General features: G+C 49.2%; 1 long non-coding RNA gene across 1 annotated transcript in view; it reads left to right on the forward strand.

Moving 5' to 3' along the window:
- The first annotated feature begins 3,213 nt into the window (after positions 1–3,213).
- The window catches only part of LOC105000289, a 13,175-nt gene continuing 8,868 nt past the window's right edge, over positions 3,214–7,520 (forward strand). Inside the window, exon 1 of the long non-coding RNA XR_826711.1 lies at positions 3,214–3,857. This is a non-coding gene — a long non-coding RNA (uncharacterized LOC105000289). The remainder of the gene's footprint in view (positions 3,858–7,520) is intronic.

The raw sequence follows: 7,520 nt of genomic DNA on the forward strand, positions 1-7,520 counted from the left end.
GTTGCTCAGTTGTGTCCACTCTTTGTGACCCCATGGACTGCTGCCTGCCAGGCTCCTCTGTCCTTCACTGTCTCCTGGAGTTTGGTCAAACTCATGTCTATTGAGTCAATGATGCCATCCAACCATCTCATCCTCTGTTGTCCCCTTCTCCTCTTGCCCTCAATCTTTCCCAGCATCAGGGTCCTTTCCAATGAGTGGGCTCTTCACATCAGGTGGTCAGAGTATTGGAGCTTCAGCATCATCTCTTCCAATGAATATTCTGGGTTGATTTCCTTTAGGATGGACTTTAAGGTCAGCAGTGGTCAGCACAATCAAGGAGCTGGCTGGAGGCCAAATCTGCCCTTTGCCATCTCCTCTGTGTGGTCTGTCAGCATGGCCCTAGAGCCCTAAGGGGTCTCAGTCATGGCGTCTGGCCTGGTGGTACCTGTGGTTGTACAAATAAGACCCACACTGTGGGGTCTTGGTGCAGCTGGGCTCACTGATGAAGCAGGTGGACATTGGACAGGAGACCTGAAGGAGAGGGGGCGACCCAGTGAGATGTAAGACTTCTTCAGCAGGTTTGCAGGCCTGTGTGGCAGAGAGGGTCCCAAACCTTCATCACCTAAGAAAGAGAAAGAGTGTGTGTTATGTTCTTAGGGTCCTTAAGTTCCTCTGTCCACGGGCTTTCCAGGCGAGAATACTGGAGTGGGTTGCCGTTTCCTCCTCCGGGGGATCTTCCTGACACAGGGATCAAACCCATATCTCTTGTGTCTCCTGCATTGCAGACAGATTCTTCACCACTGCACCTCCTGGGAAGCCTGGTTCTCCTTACCATTTTCACTTGCGCACGCAGTGCACACTCCTGGGGAGACTTAACTCTCAAGCCCAGTGCGTGATGGCCAGCAGAGGAAGGTGAGTGTAGAGGGTTTAGCTTGATGGGAAGCCTGTGTGAACGTAACCTGTGATGATGCTGTGACTCTGTTTTGGAATCAGCAGGACCTCGAGGGCTCTGGTTACTGAGAAGGATCTATGTCTACACTCAAACTAGAAAACGAGATCACACCACGATGGTTTCTTACATCCATTTAGGAGGAAGGGAAGATGGCTGAGCTTTTCTGTTCTGCTCTTCAGACCTCCTGGTCTTCCTCTCGCATTACGACGGGGAACTCAGGTTGCCTCTAGTGTTGGCCCAGGGAAGTCCAATCTTCCATTCGAGTTGCGAGGGAGAGCTGGGGATTGCTCTCGAGTCACTGCAGGGCAAATAGTAGACGATCGCGCCAGCCTGGGAGGCAGGAAGAGGAACAGCCGTAAAACCACGTAAACCTCGTGTTGACGTTCAGAATTGGTTGATTACGTCAATCCAGCTTTCAGAAACAGTTGGTCTAGAAGAAGATGGTTCAACCAGAAACAGCTAAAGGCATTGAGATCAGATTCATTCAACCAGCCCTTCTACTGCGGAGGCAATCTGAGAAATGTTGAGATTATATTTTTTCTTTCTTTTTGAAGTTTCTAAAACTTGACTTTATCCAGATGATACAGTTTTTGTTGTTGCTGTTTTTTAGAAATGAGGAGGGTCCAAAAACTTACTGCATGCCCTTGTGTAAATTGCTAAACCTCACTTAAGCGTTGGTGTTGTTTCAGGTTTAAGCAGGGAGGTAATTGCACCTTCTGCAAAGAGTGTGAGAGGATGTGCTGAGAAAATTCTAAGTAAGGTGCTGAGCATAGGACATAAGGTGCTGTGTGCCTAGAACACAGCAAAACCTGATCGATGATGAACAATTATGGAGGCTTCTCTTTAAGAAAACTTTACCAATCAGCTGTGACGCTCTGATCCTGGACCCTTCACCATCTTGGAAACGTCCTATTGGCTTGATTTTATTTTCAAATCTTTTTGCTTCTCTTTAAGGGCATTTGAGTACAGAGTATGGTTAAGCAACTGAACCAGGATAGCTTCTGCACTGGAGCATGTTCTAATTAACTGTCTGACAGCACTGGTGTCTTGAGGGTGAAGCAGGAAGATGAACAATGAACTTGGGAATCCTGGCACGAGACCTGTGCAGGCTTTGCTGCTGGTGGCAGAAGTAGCTATGCTTCTCCAGGCGATGTGCTAGGCAGCACACCCTAAAGAGAGAGTTACAGAGTTTTCTTTGCTTTTGCCTAAAAGAAAGCAGTTCACTCTTTCCTCACTGGGAAAGCACCAGGCATATGGTGTGACTATCCAGCTCCGGTGAAAGTAAAGCTTGCTCAGTGCATCCCTGGAATAACTGAGAATCTGCCCTTGAACTTCAGAGATGGGGACTCCCGGGATGTCTGTGCAATGTCCTTGGAGAAGGGCTGTGGGTGGCTGATGGCGCAAGGACACCATGCTGTCCAGAGCCCTCAGCCCCTCCTGGAGGCTCAGCTCTCCCCCGGGACAGGAAAGTACAAGATACAAAGAGGTGTGAATGGACACTGGCCTTCTAAAGGCACCTGGGGTGGATCAGACCTCGATCTCACCCTTGCGTTACTCCTTTGTATGTGTGCGTGCTAAGTCGCTTCAGTCGTGTCCAACTCCTTGCAACCCCATAGGCTGTAGCCCACCAGGCTCCTCTGTCCATGGGATTCTCCAGGCAAGAGCACTGGAGCAGGTTGCCATGCCCTTCTGCAGGGGATCTTCCCGAACCCAGGGATCGTACCCAAGTCTCTTATGTCTCCTGCCTCGGCAGGCAGGTGCTTACCACTGGCGCCACCTGGGAAGCCCCTAGTCCTTTGGTTTTTGTCTTTTGGTCAATGTCATGCTGACCGTATGACCCACCTAGATAGCATATTCAAAAGCAGAGACTTTACTTTGCCAACAAAGGTTCGTCTAGTCAAGGCTATGGTTTTTCCAGTCGTCATGTATGGATGTGAGAGTTGGACTGTGAAGAAGGCTGAGCACCGAAGAATTGATGCTTTTGAAGTGCGGTGTTGGAGAAGAGTCTTGAGAGTCCCTTGGACTGCAAGGAGATCCACCCAGTCCATTCTGAAGGAGATCAGCCCTGGGATTTCTTTGGAAGAAATGATGCTAAAGCTGAAACTCCAGTACTTTGGCCACCTCATTCGAAGAGTTGACTCAATGGAAAAGACTCTGATGCTGGGAGGGATTGGGGGCAAGAGGAGAAGGGGACGACAGAGGATGAGATGGCTGGATGGCATCACCGACTCAATGGACATGAGTTTGCGTAAACTCCGGGAGTTGGTGATGGACAGGGAGGCCTGGTGTGCTGCGATTCATGGGGTCGCAAAGAGTCGGACACGACTGAGTGACTGATCTGATCTGATCTGATGCTGACCGTGGAGGCTGGCAGAGAAGGAAGGGATCTGGTTCTCTTATAGGTCTTGCATCAGGAAATGGCTTCGTGCTGGAGACTGGACATGGAGCAGCAGCTGGGAAAGTAGCTGGCTGTTTTACATCCTGGGGTGGGAAGGGGAGAAGACGGAGGTCAGAGCTGCTTTCGGTGGAGAGCTAGCTCTCTGTGGGGTGTCGCTCAGAGTGGTTTGTGTGCACTGTCTGATTTAATCCTGCAGCAAGTTAGAGTCTGGGGCCAGGATGACGTCTACCTTGTGGGTCAGGAAACCAAAACCGAAAGAGATTAAATAGTCTGCTCTTGTTGACACAGCTAGCAGAGAGTGGAGCTGGGTCTTGGCTAAGACCCTCTGATCCTAGAAGCTGTATTCTTTAACCACGAAGCTAGGAACTTGTGACTTCTAACAGGACTCAGAGAACATTGAACAATGTCTGCTTCTCCCTCAGCAGCACCAGCGTCTTTGATGGGTGTCCTTGAGTCTAAGTTCTGCACCTAGCTGTTGGCCCACAGTTGATAACCAATAAATGTTTGCCAGTTGAGCTGACTGAACGGGTGAGTCTTTATTTATTTGTTTATATAAATAACTGTAGCTGCGTGCGGGTTTTCTCTGGTTGCAACTAGCCAGGGCTACTCTCCGCTGCGGTGCATGGTCCTCTCACTGCAGTGGTCTCACCTGTTGTGAGTCTCAGGCTCTAGAGCACAAGCTGAGTACCTGTGGTGCACGGGCTCAGTTACTCAGAGGCGTGTGGAATCTTCCCGGACCAGGGATCGAACCTGTGTCCGCTGCATGGGCAGGTAGGTGCTTATCCACTACACCACCAGGGAAGTCCTGTGTGATGGTTTCTAAGGTACACTTACAGCTCAGGAGATGTGGCCACCTTACATTCTCGAAAACGAAAATCACTAGCCTGTTTCAAGATTGAAGTCAAATTCAGTTCAGTTAAAACCCCTTCCCTTCCCTTCTCTATAGGTGGACAGGTGGCTCGGACAGTAAGGAATCTGGCCAGTGCCTGGTGTGTTTGGATGGTGATACATAACCACAGCTTAAAAACAGTTGTAAAAACAAGAACGCACCCTTTGCAAGGCTTGACCTAAATGCATAAGGGAACGGCACTGCCTGCCACCAATGCCATCCTGAGGGAGCTGATCTGCTTACTGTGGGCCGTCAGGTTCAGGCAGCTATCCCGAATGTCTCTAGATGGGGAAGGCACTAGCCCTGTAAGCAATATGGCCGTGTGCGTGTGTGTGCGTTTGTGTGTGTGTGTGCGTTTGTGTGTGTGTGTGATTGTGAGTCTGGGGGATTGGTTGGTTCTTTAAAGAATGTATCTGATCCACAGAAAAGGGGCTGACTCTCTCAGGTCCCTCGCTCTCCTAGGCTTGGCACGTGTAATTGTTAAAGGAAGAACTAAGGTGGTTATCCTCAGACCAATGTCCGCAGGAGCCACAACATGAAGACAAGGCTCGTTGCTGGTCCCAAAGCTCAGGAAGGAGCCAGAGAGACTCGCCCAGCATGGCACGATGGAACCATCACCCTAGCCCAGCATGTTAATTCCTTCTAAGTCAATGCATTTTTCTGAGATGATCCAGGACCTTCCACAGCACTGGAAAACTAACCCAAGCAGTTACGTTCAACAAAAATGGCATGTAGGCTCATTGCTGTAAGGTTTCTGTTCCCCAAAGACTTCAAACTAAGTCCATGTTTTTTTCTTAGCTCCTCTGGCTATGAAAGGCTACCAGGGGTGGTGGAGGAACTTCAACTTGGGGGCAGAGCCACCTGCTCTTCTGAACAAATAAAAGGGATGAAAAATATGTTCCTGGAGCAAGTTGAGATTTTTCTCATTGTAGAAAAAAGAGAATTACTGCCTCGGGGTTATTACGATTTTGGTTTGGAGACAGGTGAAGAACCAAGGGGTTTGTAGAACTATCCTGGTGATCAAACCTTCAAGGGACTGACGGGTTCGCTTCCAACGGGCTGGGAATAGGAAGTCCTCACTGACGCCAGCAGTGGGACAGCTGGTGGGGTCCAGGGGCCTTGGGCAGAGACATCTGGTGATTTGGTAGGGTGGGATGGGCCCATTGGAAGGAGGCTTGTTGACTGTTTCTATAAGACATCAGTTCAGTTCAGTTCAGTCACTCACTTCTGTCCAACTCTTTGTGACCCCATGGACTGCAGCACACCAGGCTTCCCTGTCCTTCACCATCTCCCTGAGTTTGCTCAAACTCATGCCATTGAGTTGGTGATGCCATCCAACCACTTCATTCTCTGTCGCCCCCTTCTCCTCCTGCCTTCAACCTCTCCCAGCATCAGGGTCTTTTCCGATGAGTTGGCTCTTTGCATCAGGTGGCCAAAGTACTGAAACTTTAGCTTCAGCATCAGTCCATCAGTGAATATCCAGGGCTGATTCAGAAGGAGGAGAGAAGGGCAATTAAGCTGCACTCTGCTCCATAATCTAAGGCTGGGGAAACTGCCATGGGGCCTGGTTTTCATCAGCCATCAGTGTGCCATTGGAGACGGCAGAAATCCCACTGTCTCTAAGAAGACTAATTGTGTGAACTTGGGAATTCTCCAGTGTAGCAAGGTGGACGAGGAGTGGAGGTCATCACCTGCACACCCAACCCTAGGCTCCAAAGAGATTATGATTTTATGCATCATTTCCAAAGGGAGATTCCAAGGAACATGATCACGGCGTCGTCAACAGAGAGTACTGTGGGAGAAAGTCTAGTCAAAGCTATGGTTTTTCCAGTAGTCATGTATGGATGTGAGAGTTGGATCATAAAGAAAGCTGAGCACTGAAAAATTGATGCCTTTGAACTATGAAACTGGAGAAGACTCTTGAGAGTCCCTTGAACTGCAAGGAGATCCCACCAGTCAATCCTAAAGGATATCAACCTTGAATATTCATTGGAAGGACTGATGCTGAAGCTGAAACTCTAATACTTTGGCCACCAGATGCAAACAGCTGGAAAAGACCCTGATGCTGGGAAAAACTGAAGGCAAAGTAGAAAGAAGGGCAGAGGATGAGATGGTTGGACGGCATCACCAACTCAGTGGACATGAATTTGAGCAAACTCTGGGAGACAGTGGAGGACAGAGGAGCCTGGCAGGCTGCATAGTCCATGGGGTCACAAAGAGTCAGATGCAACAGCACTGACCAACAAGAGCCACAACAGAGAACAAAATGAGCACTATATCCACAAGGAAAAGATGATTGGGAGCTGAGGGCTGGGGGATAAAGAGGAATTTGTGGCAGAGATTTAGAGAAGTCAGCACCCCTGATTGAAGGTCAAGGGTCCAGGACTCTAATTCTGCATCCTTGGATGACCTCTGCAGGGTCTCTCAACACAACTGGTTGTTTCCCCGTACACAAAGCAGAAATTTGAAAAGTAAGGTCACCGCAGACTTACCAAAGATTACAAGGATTAAACAAGCCCATGCTGTTAAAATGTTTTGAGCTCTGCGGTCAAGTACATGGGCTAATGACAGGGTATGGTCTTGACCACCAGCAGGATTAACTGAGGGCCTTGCCCGCCAGGCACAGACAGAGTCTGTTCGGCTAGAACTGCGGGCAGCTGACGTCCTGGGGTCGGAGTGAGTCACGCCCTGGGTGCAGGATCAGGCAGGCAAGCCTGTTGGGCCCTCAGGCTCCAGTGACTTCTTCAAAAGACAGCCCCGAAGACTGGGAAAGAAAGAACAAGAAAGAACACCAGATGGCCTCTCTGCTGCTGCAGGCAGAAACACGACCCAACGGTCGGCCAACCTCCAACCAGCAGGGCCCCCTCCTCTCCTACTAGCCGAGGGGTGTCCTGTGCTCTGGTGGGTTAGTGGGACTGCTCGAGCGGTTATCTGTTTTACTGCCATTGTCTAGTCCCAAAGTCTAGATGGGGAAACAATGGAGACAGTAAGAGACTTTATTTTGGAAGGCTCAAAAATCACTGCAAATGGTGAATGCAGCCATGAAATTAAGACACTTGCTCCTTGGAAGAAAAGCTATGACCAATCTAGACAGCATATTAAAAAGCAGACATTACTTTGCTGACAAAGGTCTGTCTAGTCAAAGCTACAGTTTTTCCAGTAGTCATGTATGGATGTGAGAGTTGGACTATAAAAAAAGTTGAGTGCTGAAGAATTGATGCTTTTGAACTATGGTGTTGGAGGAGACTCTTGAGAGTCCCTTGGACAGCAAGGAGATCTAACCAGTCCATCCTAAAGAAGAT

Source organism: Bison bison, unplaced genomic scaffold, assembly GCF_000754665.1.
Source record: "Bison bison bison isolate TAMUID 2011002044 unplaced genomic scaffold, Bison_UMD1.0 scf7180017864371, whole genome shotgun sequence".
NCBI lineage: Eukaryota > Metazoa > Chordata > Mammalia > Artiodactyla > Bovidae > Bison > Bison bison.